Genomic DNA, 10,761 nt, shown 5'->3' on the forward strand with positions numbered 1-10,761 from the left:
GGGCCACTATTCAAGGGGTTCAAATTTTCTGGTACTAAAACGCACCAGATTACTTTTACTAGACATTCTGTTGTCTCTAATACTCCTCTATACCTGTATGGTTCCCGGATCACTGAACGTGATACGATCAGATTTCTCGGTCTTCTGTGATACAGAGAGTTGCAGCCCAGCCACCGTGGAGAGAAGACGTCGTCGTTCCTGCTCTTCAGCTGAGCAACTCTGAACACTGTTGCTCGAGAATTTACTTGGGTTATCCTGAGTAGTCCTTCACCAGAGCTGAGAGGAGACTTGTTTGCAGTCACTTCCAGCCCCATCCCATCAAGAGGGTAAGGCGGTGACTTGCTTGCTTGTTCACCCCTCTCATCCCCATCCCCCCATCCTTCCCCATCCTCCCCTCACCCATACATCAACACTGGCCCACACACTTAACACACTACATACATTGCTATCCTTCTGACTGTCCTATCTTCTTCTTTTTCCGCAACTTCGCTTTGGCGAGTTAACACAAGGCATTTTGACCATCTGGTAGCCCGTGTGGTTTTTTAAAATCCAGCCGATCTTTGCCTTGGGCCCTTTCCCCTCACTACTCGAGGGTAGGCTATCTTAGGGGCTGACCTTCATAAGTCAGCTGAAATAGGATGTTAGGCTAACATTAAGGAAAGATACCTTTTTGTTAAGCAACTCCTCTGCCAGATGCTCCTTCCCAGGCATCATGGCGAGGATTCGTGTAAGATTACGCATTGATGGAAATCAAATGTCCATGAAAGACATTCTCAAATGTATTTGCTCCAACTCAACTGTTGCTCTAGTGGATGTTTTTCAAACCCACGCTGGAGCAGTACTTCTCCTCTCTTCGGAAGAAGAGTTACTTCAACTACTAATGCATGATGTCTTGGATAAACTGAAGACTTCTGGTGTTACCCCAGTTGCACCTGACAGCTATCAAGCTCAGAGGACTGTGTTTGTGGCCAGAATCAACAGTTTTATGAAACAGCACTGTTAATGAAATTGTTGATAACATTAATGCCGAGAATTCTGACCTTAGGGCTGTAGAAGCACATAAATTCTCGAATCCCAACAACAATAAGGTAACTTTAAAATTAATACTCGAGACACCTGAGGAGGCCAAACTTGTGTGTCAAAATGGCTTCAAATGTTTTGGCACCAGATGTACATCTGACCAAATTTCTCTGGAACGCTTTGTCAGTGTGACACAATGTTTCAAGTGTTATGCCTTTGGTCATAACAACAAATGCAGTACACAATGGCAAATTTGTAGCATTTGCTCTGGCCAACATTCGTATCGTGATTGTACCAATAAAAATAAACCTAAATGTGTCCTCTGTAATGGAAAACATCAGCTGTTTCTGCTATTTGTCCTGAAAGAAAAAAGGAAATGCAGAAAATTCTTGATGCCAAGAAACTATCCACTTCTAAGAAGACCACTCCCCAGGCACCGCCAACCATGTCCCAAACTTCCTTCCCAGCTCTGCCTGGATCAAGTGGGACTCCTCAGGTCTCTACCAATGGTTCCAATGTTTGGAATTCTGCCCCTCTTGGAGCGCCCCAATCTAACCCTCACTTACAACAGACACAACAACAAGGTTCAGTCGCATCTCATATGTCTCAGGTATCCACAGACGGGGATATAACGAGAGCACAACTAATGTACTTGTTGGCCAAAGACATAGCAGGTGGTGACATTCAACTCTGCTCTCAGGTTTTAAATGATCTGTTAATGGATAATGGGATCACTCCCATCAATATCCCTGAAAATGTGAAGGCTATTATGACCCAGCCTTCTCATAACAAGAAGTATGTACCATACTCTACATCTAAAAATAAGCCTAAGTCATCCCTGGCCCAGGGATCGCCCTCCTCGCAAACTCAGGTTGTCAACTCCTCTCAACCCGGTAAGTCAACACCTGAACATAACAATGCCCCAGAAAGTGGTGCCTACTCTCCCGCTATTGTAGCTGATCCTGTTGAACAGGAACTTTCCCAAGGTAACTCACCTTGCCTATCTAATATTCCCTTGGAGCCTACACAGTCTCCCATTAACTCTCACGAGCCTCTGCTTCCTGAAACTGAGAATAGCATACCTCAGTTTTATGATGATGACTCTACCGACTCTAACGATTCTAATGAGTCTGTTAATATTACTACCTGTAGTGAAGATGATGACATTTTTAATACACAAGCATCCACGCAAAAGTTCCCTCCTCCCCTTGACGAGTCCAGCAGGGATAGTGTAGATACAACACATGACATTACTTGCAGGCGTTCAGAACGCAGTGTACGAGCGAAGAAAAAGAAATAATGGGGGATTACAATTTTCCAACTTAATGTTCATCATTTCTTTAATAACCGTTACCTTCTTGAGGTTGAACTACATAACTACAATCCCGATGTTATACTTTTGAACGAGACAGCTGCAAGAGTTGATCAACATATTAAATTACGTGGATACTGTACTGTGGAGAAATCGAGAGGACCCTTTAGTGGTGTAGCCATCTTGGTTAAATTAGGATATACATTTAAAAATATTCATGTGGATGAAGATAACATTCTTGCAATAGAACTAACAACGTCGCATGGACAACTAGTGATAGGAACTGGATATTTTCCCCCGAGACAGCCATATATAGAGTCAATTCCTCTGATGAAAACTCACACTCACACGAGCTTTTAAATCTCTGCACAAAATTCAATTTAAACCAGCAAATAATAGAGCCTACTAGACTGGAGAATACACTAGACCTCATCTTCACTAACAATGATGATCTGATAAGAAATGTCACCATATCAAAAACAATATACTCAGATCACAACATAATTGAGGTTCAGACATGTATGCGTGGAGCCCCAGACCGACAAAATGAGACTAGTCACGAGGGAGCATTCACCAAATTCAACTTCAATAACAAAAACATAAAGTGGGACCAAGTAAACCAAGTCCTAACCGATATAAGCTGGGAAGATATACTAAGCAACACAGACCCAAACTTATGCCTAGAACAGATTAACTCGGTGGCACTCGATGTATGCACAAGGCTTATTCCTCTAAGAAAAAGGAGGAGTAGATGTAAAATAGAAAGAGACAGGCGCTCCCTTTACAGGCGACGGAAAAGAATAACAGAGCGGCTAAAAGAGGTCAATATATCTGAAATGCGCAGGGAGACACTGGTCAGAGAAATAGCAAGCATCGAACTTAAGCTAAAAGAATCCTTTAGGAGTCAGGAATCGCGGGAAGAACTAAAAGCTATAAATGAAATCGAAAGAAACCCAAAGTATTTCTTCTCCTATGCCAAATCAAAATCGAGAACAACGTCCAGTATTGGGCCCCTACTTAAACAAGATGGGTCCTACACAGATGACAGCAAGGAAATGAGTGAGCTACTCAAGTCCCAATATGACTCAGTTTTTAGCAAGCCGCTAACCAGACTGAGAGTCGAAGATCAAAATGAATTTTTTATGAGAGAGCCACAAAATTTGATTAACACAAGCCTATCCGATGTTATCCTGACGCCAAATGACTTCGAACAGGCGATAAATGACATGCCCATGCACTCTGCCCCAGGGCCAGACTCATGGAACTCTGTGTTCATCAAGAACTGCAAGAAGCCCCTATCACGAGCCTTTTCCATCCTATGGAGAGGGAGCATGGACACGGGGGTCGTCCCTCAGTTACTAAAAACAACAGACATAGCCCCACTCCACAAAGGGGGCAGTAAAGCAACAGCAAAGAACTACAGACCAATAGCACTAACATCCCATATCATAAAAATCTTTGAAAGGGTCCTAAGAAGCAAGATCACCACCCATCTAGAAACCCATCAGTTACACAACCCAGGGCAACATGGGTTTAGAACAGGTCGCTCCTGTCTGTCTCAACTACTGGATCACTACGACAAGGTCCTAAATGCACTAGAAGACAAAAAGAATGCAGATGTAATATATACAGACTTTGCAAAAGCCTTCGACAAGTGTGACCATGGCGTAATAGCGCACAAAATGCGCGCTAAAGGAATAACAGGAAAAGTCGGTCGATGGATCTATAATTTCCTCACTAACAGAACACAGAGAGTAGTCGTCAACAGAGTATAGTCCGAGGCAGCTACGGTGAAAAGCTCTGTTCCACAAGGCACAGTACTAGCTCCCATTTTGTTCCTCATCCTCATATCCGACATAGACAAGGATGTCAGCCACAGCACCGTGTCTTCCTTTGCGGATGACACCCGAATCTGCATGACAGTGTCTTCCATTGCAGACACTGCAAGGCTCCAGGCGGACATCAACCAAATCTTTCAGTGGGCTGCGGAAAACAATATGAAGTTCAACGATGAGAAATTTCAATTACTCAGATATGGTAAACATGAGGAAATTAAATCTTCATCAGAGTACAAAACAAATTCTGGCCACAAAATAGAGCGAAACACCAACGTCAAAGACCTGGGAGTGATTATGTCCGAGGATCTCACCTTCAAGGACCATAACATTGTATCAATCGCATCTGCTAGAAAAATGACAGGATGGATAATGAGAACCTTCAAAACTAGGGAGGCCAAGCCCATGATGACACTCTTCAGGTCACTTGTTCTATCTAGGCTGGAATATTGCTGCACTCTAACAGCACCTTTCAAGGCAGGTGAAATTGCCGACCTAGAAAATGTACAGAGAACTTTCACGGCGCGCATAACGGAGATAAAACACCTCAATTACTGGGAGCGCTTGAGGTTTCTAAACCTGTATTCCCTGGAACGCAGGCAGGAAAGATACATGATTATATACACCTGGAAAATCCTAGAGGGACTAGTACCGAACTTGCACACGAAAATCACTCACTACGAAAGCAAAAGACTTGGCAGACGATGCACCATCCCCCCAATGAAAAGCAGGGGTGTCACTAGCACGTTAAGAGACCATACAATAAGTGTCAGGGGCCCGAGACTGTTCAAGTGCCTCCCAGCACACATAAGGGGGATTACCAACAGACCCCTGGCAGTCTTCAAGCTGGCACTGGACAAGCACCTAAAGTCAGTTCCTGATCAGCCGGGCTGTGGCTCGTACGTTGGTTTGCGTGCAGCCAGCAGCAACAGCCTGGTTGATCAGGCGCTGATCCACCAGGAGGCCTGGTCACAGACCGGGCCGCGGGGGCGTTGACCCCCGAAACTCTCTCCAGGTAAACTCCAGGTAAACATAGGATATTAAGCAGAAATATTCCAACAATTCTAGCTGGAGATTTTAATGCTCATCACCCTGCCCTCTTCAACTGTGGAGCTGGTATTCCACTGGGTGACTTAAAAGGAAAACAACTCTTTAATATCATGACAGCTAGAAACTTGTCATTTTTTTTTTTTTTTTTTAGATTTTGCCACCGAAGTGGCTAGTTTATTGTGCACCCCATATCCATCCTGTGGACGGTAGCGCGAGAGCATATGGATACACAAAAGGCCTAGGAACTAGGCCCCAAAGGGTTAACAGGAATACATATGGATTTATATCTACATATCTATAGTTCACTTATCTGTTACAAGCAAATTTAGGAAATTTGCTTAGTATATCTGGTATCTTATTTTCATTAATAAGATATCTTGACATGTCACATAGGTTATTATACTGTCTGTCTCTGTATTCCTCAATAAGTGGACAATTAAGCACATAGTGTTCAAGAGAGTGACCATATGCCTGATCACATAATTTACATTTAGTTTGATCATCATCTGTGTGTCTCCCAAACTGCCAGAAGTACTTGTAACCAAGCCTAAGCCTGGCCACTACAACATCAGTCAGTCTGTTCACATTGCAAGTTGCTCCATAAACATACTTATCTACGTTCATGTTATCATAGTGGGTTATAGATCTACTCAGGCTTCTAACTGCATTCCTATAACAATCATTTTCATTATTTACTTCTCTCCTAATATTATTCCTAATGCTAGACACAGTTATACCAAAGTTATATTCTACATTCTCCTTCTCGATACTCTTCTTGGCTAACATATCATCTTTATCATGAAGGAGTAATCCAATGTGTGATGGGATCCATAGCAATTGTACATTAATTCCTTTGTCCCTAATTTTTGAGTATCTATACCTGGCTTCCCCAATGAGCATGTTGTTGGAGTCATTATATGAGCCAAGAGCCTTCAATGATGACATAGAATCAGTAATGATGATAGAGTCAAGCTCAGTGTCATAGGTTAGCTTTAGCGCCATTAGGATTGCAAACAATTCAGTTTGCAGTGTAGACGCCCAGTTGTTAATTCTTATGCCTAACTCAACAAATTTATTATCGTTCTTAACTAGGGAGGTGGCAACAAGAGCAGATGCAGCCCTGCCAGAAGACTCCTGTTTAGATCCATCAGTGTATATAACTTGTGATAACTTGTTACTACCAGCTAGGTGAGAAATTTATTCTTGAGCAGTTGCTCTAACAAGAGAAACTTGTCATTTCAAGACCCATTCTTCAAATCGTACATTGGACCTCATCCAGGAACACCAGATATAGTACTGACAAACAGAGACTGTGACATCTTTCACTGTCGTATATCTCCTGGTGGAAATGTAGGATCTGACCATATCCCTGTTATAATACAACTACAAACTTCTCCATTTAGAATACCTGTAACTCCTAAACCCAATCTTAACACCCTAGGATTTGACCCCTTCAGGGCATATCTGGGTGAGGATGAAATTGTGTCTTTGGAAAATCTACCTTCCAGTGCAATTGATGATGCAATCAGGTCCTTGCACAATCGAATAATTGAAGCTACCAATGCAACTTGCCAATTAGCTTCCACAAAGATATACCAACAATATAAACCTACTAGAGAAATTAGAGACACTTTAAGAAATTATCAAGCAGAATGTCGAAGGCATCTTCAAACGCGACAACCACCAGCAGCTACACTGCACCGATTAAGGCACGAATTAATTAACATGATTAGTCAACACAAACGAGACATGGAAATTTCTAGTTCTTCAAGCTAATCAATATAAACGTGAACCAGCAAAATTTTGGAGTAAGATCCGACAACTTTTAGGGGGAAAGCACAAGGTTCCTAACTACCTAGTTCATACCTTCACTGATGAGGATGATGAAGATGTTGAAATTAAACGTGACGACCCACAGGACCAGGCTAATTTGATGGGTGATGTATGGGAGAAAATTCTCTCTCACAATAACAGTCGTCAATTTAATAATAATCATTATCAGTTAGTAAATGAATGGAGAGATGAGAACTTGGATGATCTACAACCACTACCTACCATCGATACTTCAACTCTTGAAGATACCCACCCGCTTACTAGACCTATTACATTACTAGAGATAAGTCAGGTTATTGGAAGAACGAGAAATAGAGCCCCTGGCCTCTCTGGAATAACAATGAAACAAATAAAGTACCTACCTAGAAATTGCAAACAGTCCTTGGTAAATATCTTTAATGCCATCTTGGCCTCAGGACATTTTCCAGTTGTTTTTAAGACTGCTAGGATGATCTTTCTTGCTAAGCCCAATAAAGACATCCACCAACCTGGGAACTATCGACCTATATCTTTACTTGAAGTCACTGGAAAAGTTCTTGAGAAAGTAATTTCCAACAGATTGAATTACTATATGGAGTTTAATCACTTGTTTACTGAAAAACAATTTGGCTTTAGAACACATAGAGGTACCAACCATGCAATAAATGTCATTTTTGACACTAGCAAGTCTAAAACAGCAGGGCAATCTTGCCAGGAGGCCTGGTCACAGACCGGGCCGCGGGGGCGTTGACCCCCGAAACTCTCTCCAGGTAAACTCCAGGTAAACTGCCTTAATTGCCACCATCGATGTTCATAAAGCTTTTGATAGCTTATGGCATGATGACCTTATATACAAACTCATTGACCTACCAGACCATAACTGGACTTTTCTCAGAGTAATTTATAATTTCTTAACTCAAAGAAAAATCATTCCCACCTTTCATGGCAAGTCGACAGAACCTTTTATACCGACGGCTGGTGTCCCACAAGGTTCTTGTCTCAGTCCACTTCTGTTTAACATTTATGTGAATGACCTTCCTCAACCAGAGTTTAATGACACAATTGTGACACAGTTTGCAGATGATGTTATTCATGTCGTCTCATCAACTCCAGTAACAGGAAAATACAAGTATGAGAGTCATAGAAAAAATGAATATTGAACTTCGTCGAACATCTAATTGGGAGAAGAAATGGAGAATTACGCCTAATCCTGACAAGGTCCTTGTTAGCACAATAGGATGTTTTGCATCAACCATCGAAGATAAAGGGGGTATCTCCATCAGAGGTACACCTGTAGCCATTAGAAACCCTAACAAGATCTTGGGATATGAAATAGACAGGCTGCTCCACTCAACATCTCATGTAACTAAAAAGATCAACACAGCCAAAGCCGGTCTTAGCAGACTCTTTCGATTCAATCAAGCCCCTCAACATGTCAAAAAACATCTGTATAAAATGATAATAAGACCTATACTTGAATACCCTTGTGTCCCAATGTCATTAACAACAAAGACCAACATGCTACGGTTACAAAGGGTCCAGAATAGAGCTCTTCGCTTTATTACCGATACCAGGAGGAGAGACAGAGTTAAAATGGCAGATTTACACACACAAGATATTACTGCCATAAATGTACGCCTTGACACCCTAAAAAAAGAAACAACTTTATACAATGCAAGAACTATACATGCCAGATAGAGAACATCCTATACAAGTGATAAATACCACCGATTACACCATCAATACTCCGCCTCACAGGACTCAAAGAATGACTCTCCCACAGAGGGTTCGTCGTTTTATTCATAAAGATGATTACCCTCGACCCATGATTTTGAGCAACTTACCTGATGAAGAAGATTGGATACCACCAGAACCCTTCTATGTATACTGAGAAAATCATCGCCCCCAATTAGGGAGACATCTTAAATAACTTTCTAATGTAAAATTATGCTATTGACTATTGTTGGACACCACCATTAAGAAGCTATTGTCACGAACTTATAAACTGGCCAGAAAATTATTGCCTTTCTTGTCGTATAAATATCCGTTGTGCAATCGCGGAAAAAAAAAAAAAAAAAAAAAAAAAAAAGCAATTGCAACTTGTATAACTACTACCAATTCAGAGTCATGTACTTATATACCTATTATATCTATGTGACTCTGATGGGTTAGTATTATACCCCTTAAAGAATATCTTATCAATTCACATACACTTTTTAAATTACACCAAAGTGGTTGGGCCACTTACCTTTTATATCCTACCTCTCCCCCCCCTCCAACCCTTTTCCAATATTTCCATCCTTACCCATCCTTCTTCCTTACCCATCTTACCAAAGCTCTGGTCATTAGAACTCGAAGGTCTTCTGTTTGGTCGCAGGCTGTTCTGGAAACCTCACATTATCTCCCTGAAAGCTACTTGCCAAAGCTGGCTGAACCTCCATAAAACCCTCGCTTATCTTTCATGGAGGGCGCATCGTCAACTCTCCTTCAACTTCATTCAGCCCTAATTTTATCGAAACTAGGCTATGGCAACCAGATATATTCTGCGGCCTCTCCCTCAACTCTTTCTAAATTTGATTCCATTCATCATCAGGGATTACCACTATGTCTAGGTGCTTTTTGGTACCTCCCCGATCCTGTCGAGAACCTATGTGCAGAGGAGAATATTCCATCTTTGAACGATAGGCGACATGCCATTGCCTCCGTTATTTTGTCCGCTCTCATGACCTTCACGATCCTTCTACATACAGGATGGTAACTGACGTTAGTAGAAGTTCATTATTTGCTCGCCGCCCGTTTACTCCGTCCCTTTTCTCTTCGTCTTCACTCGCTCTTGGCTTCTCTTCATTTGCCACCGTTATATGTTCATCTAGCATCTAACTTTTCCTTTGGGAGATTCCGACAGTTAGTCTGTTCTTCCTCAGTGCCGTGCACAGAAGCTCAAATACTTTAAGTTGCTTCTCGCTCCCTTTTTCTTAAACGCTTCCAGTCTCAATATCATCAGGTTGCAACCAGTGGCTTTATCAATACAATACAGGGACTTAAATAGAAGACTGCAGGAGAGGAGGTAATCAGTACCCCAGCCTCGCAGAATGCACAAAAGACAGTAGAAAAGATGAACATCAAAATGATATACAATACCGACAGGTTGTTAGGCTAGACACATATGCAACAGTTAGACAACTTTATTCCGAAACGTTTCGCCTACACAGTAGGTTTCTTCAGTCGAATACAAAAAGTAGGCAGGAACAGTAGAGATGTGAAGACAATGTAATCAGTCCATCACCCTTAAAGTCGTAGAATTTGAGGTTGTCAGTCCCTCAGCCTGGAGAAGTTCAGTTCCATAGTCAGGAACTATAGTTCCTGACTATGGAACTGAACTAAGGAACTTCCTTACATTGGATAATTACAGCAGTCTACCTGAGCTGGAAGACTTCAGCAAGACGATGAGGATATTGCAAATCATTCCACCTGGGCTCAGTACTTTTTATTTATTTTAATCAGGGGAAAGAGATAAATTTGCAGTGGTCGTAATTCGCCGGGTAAACAATCAAATTCGATCTAGCTAAAAGAAGGATAGGAACAGTTCCCTGGATAACGAGCCTATCACTAACATGGAGGCGCCTCCCTCGATGGGCTGGGCTCAGTAGCTACACCTTCATTTAAAGGCTTCCTGTCAAGAGGAGTTGCAAGGAAGCAGCAAATCTCCCATGTAAAAAATAAAAAAAGGTC

Source organism: Cherax quadricarinatus, chromosome 6 (genome assembly GCF_038502225.1).
Source record: "Cherax quadricarinatus isolate ZL_2023a chromosome 6, ASM3850222v1, whole genome shotgun sequence".
NCBI classification, from domain to species: Eukaryota; Metazoa; Arthropoda; class Malacostraca; order Decapoda; family Parastacidae; genus Cherax; species Cherax quadricarinatus.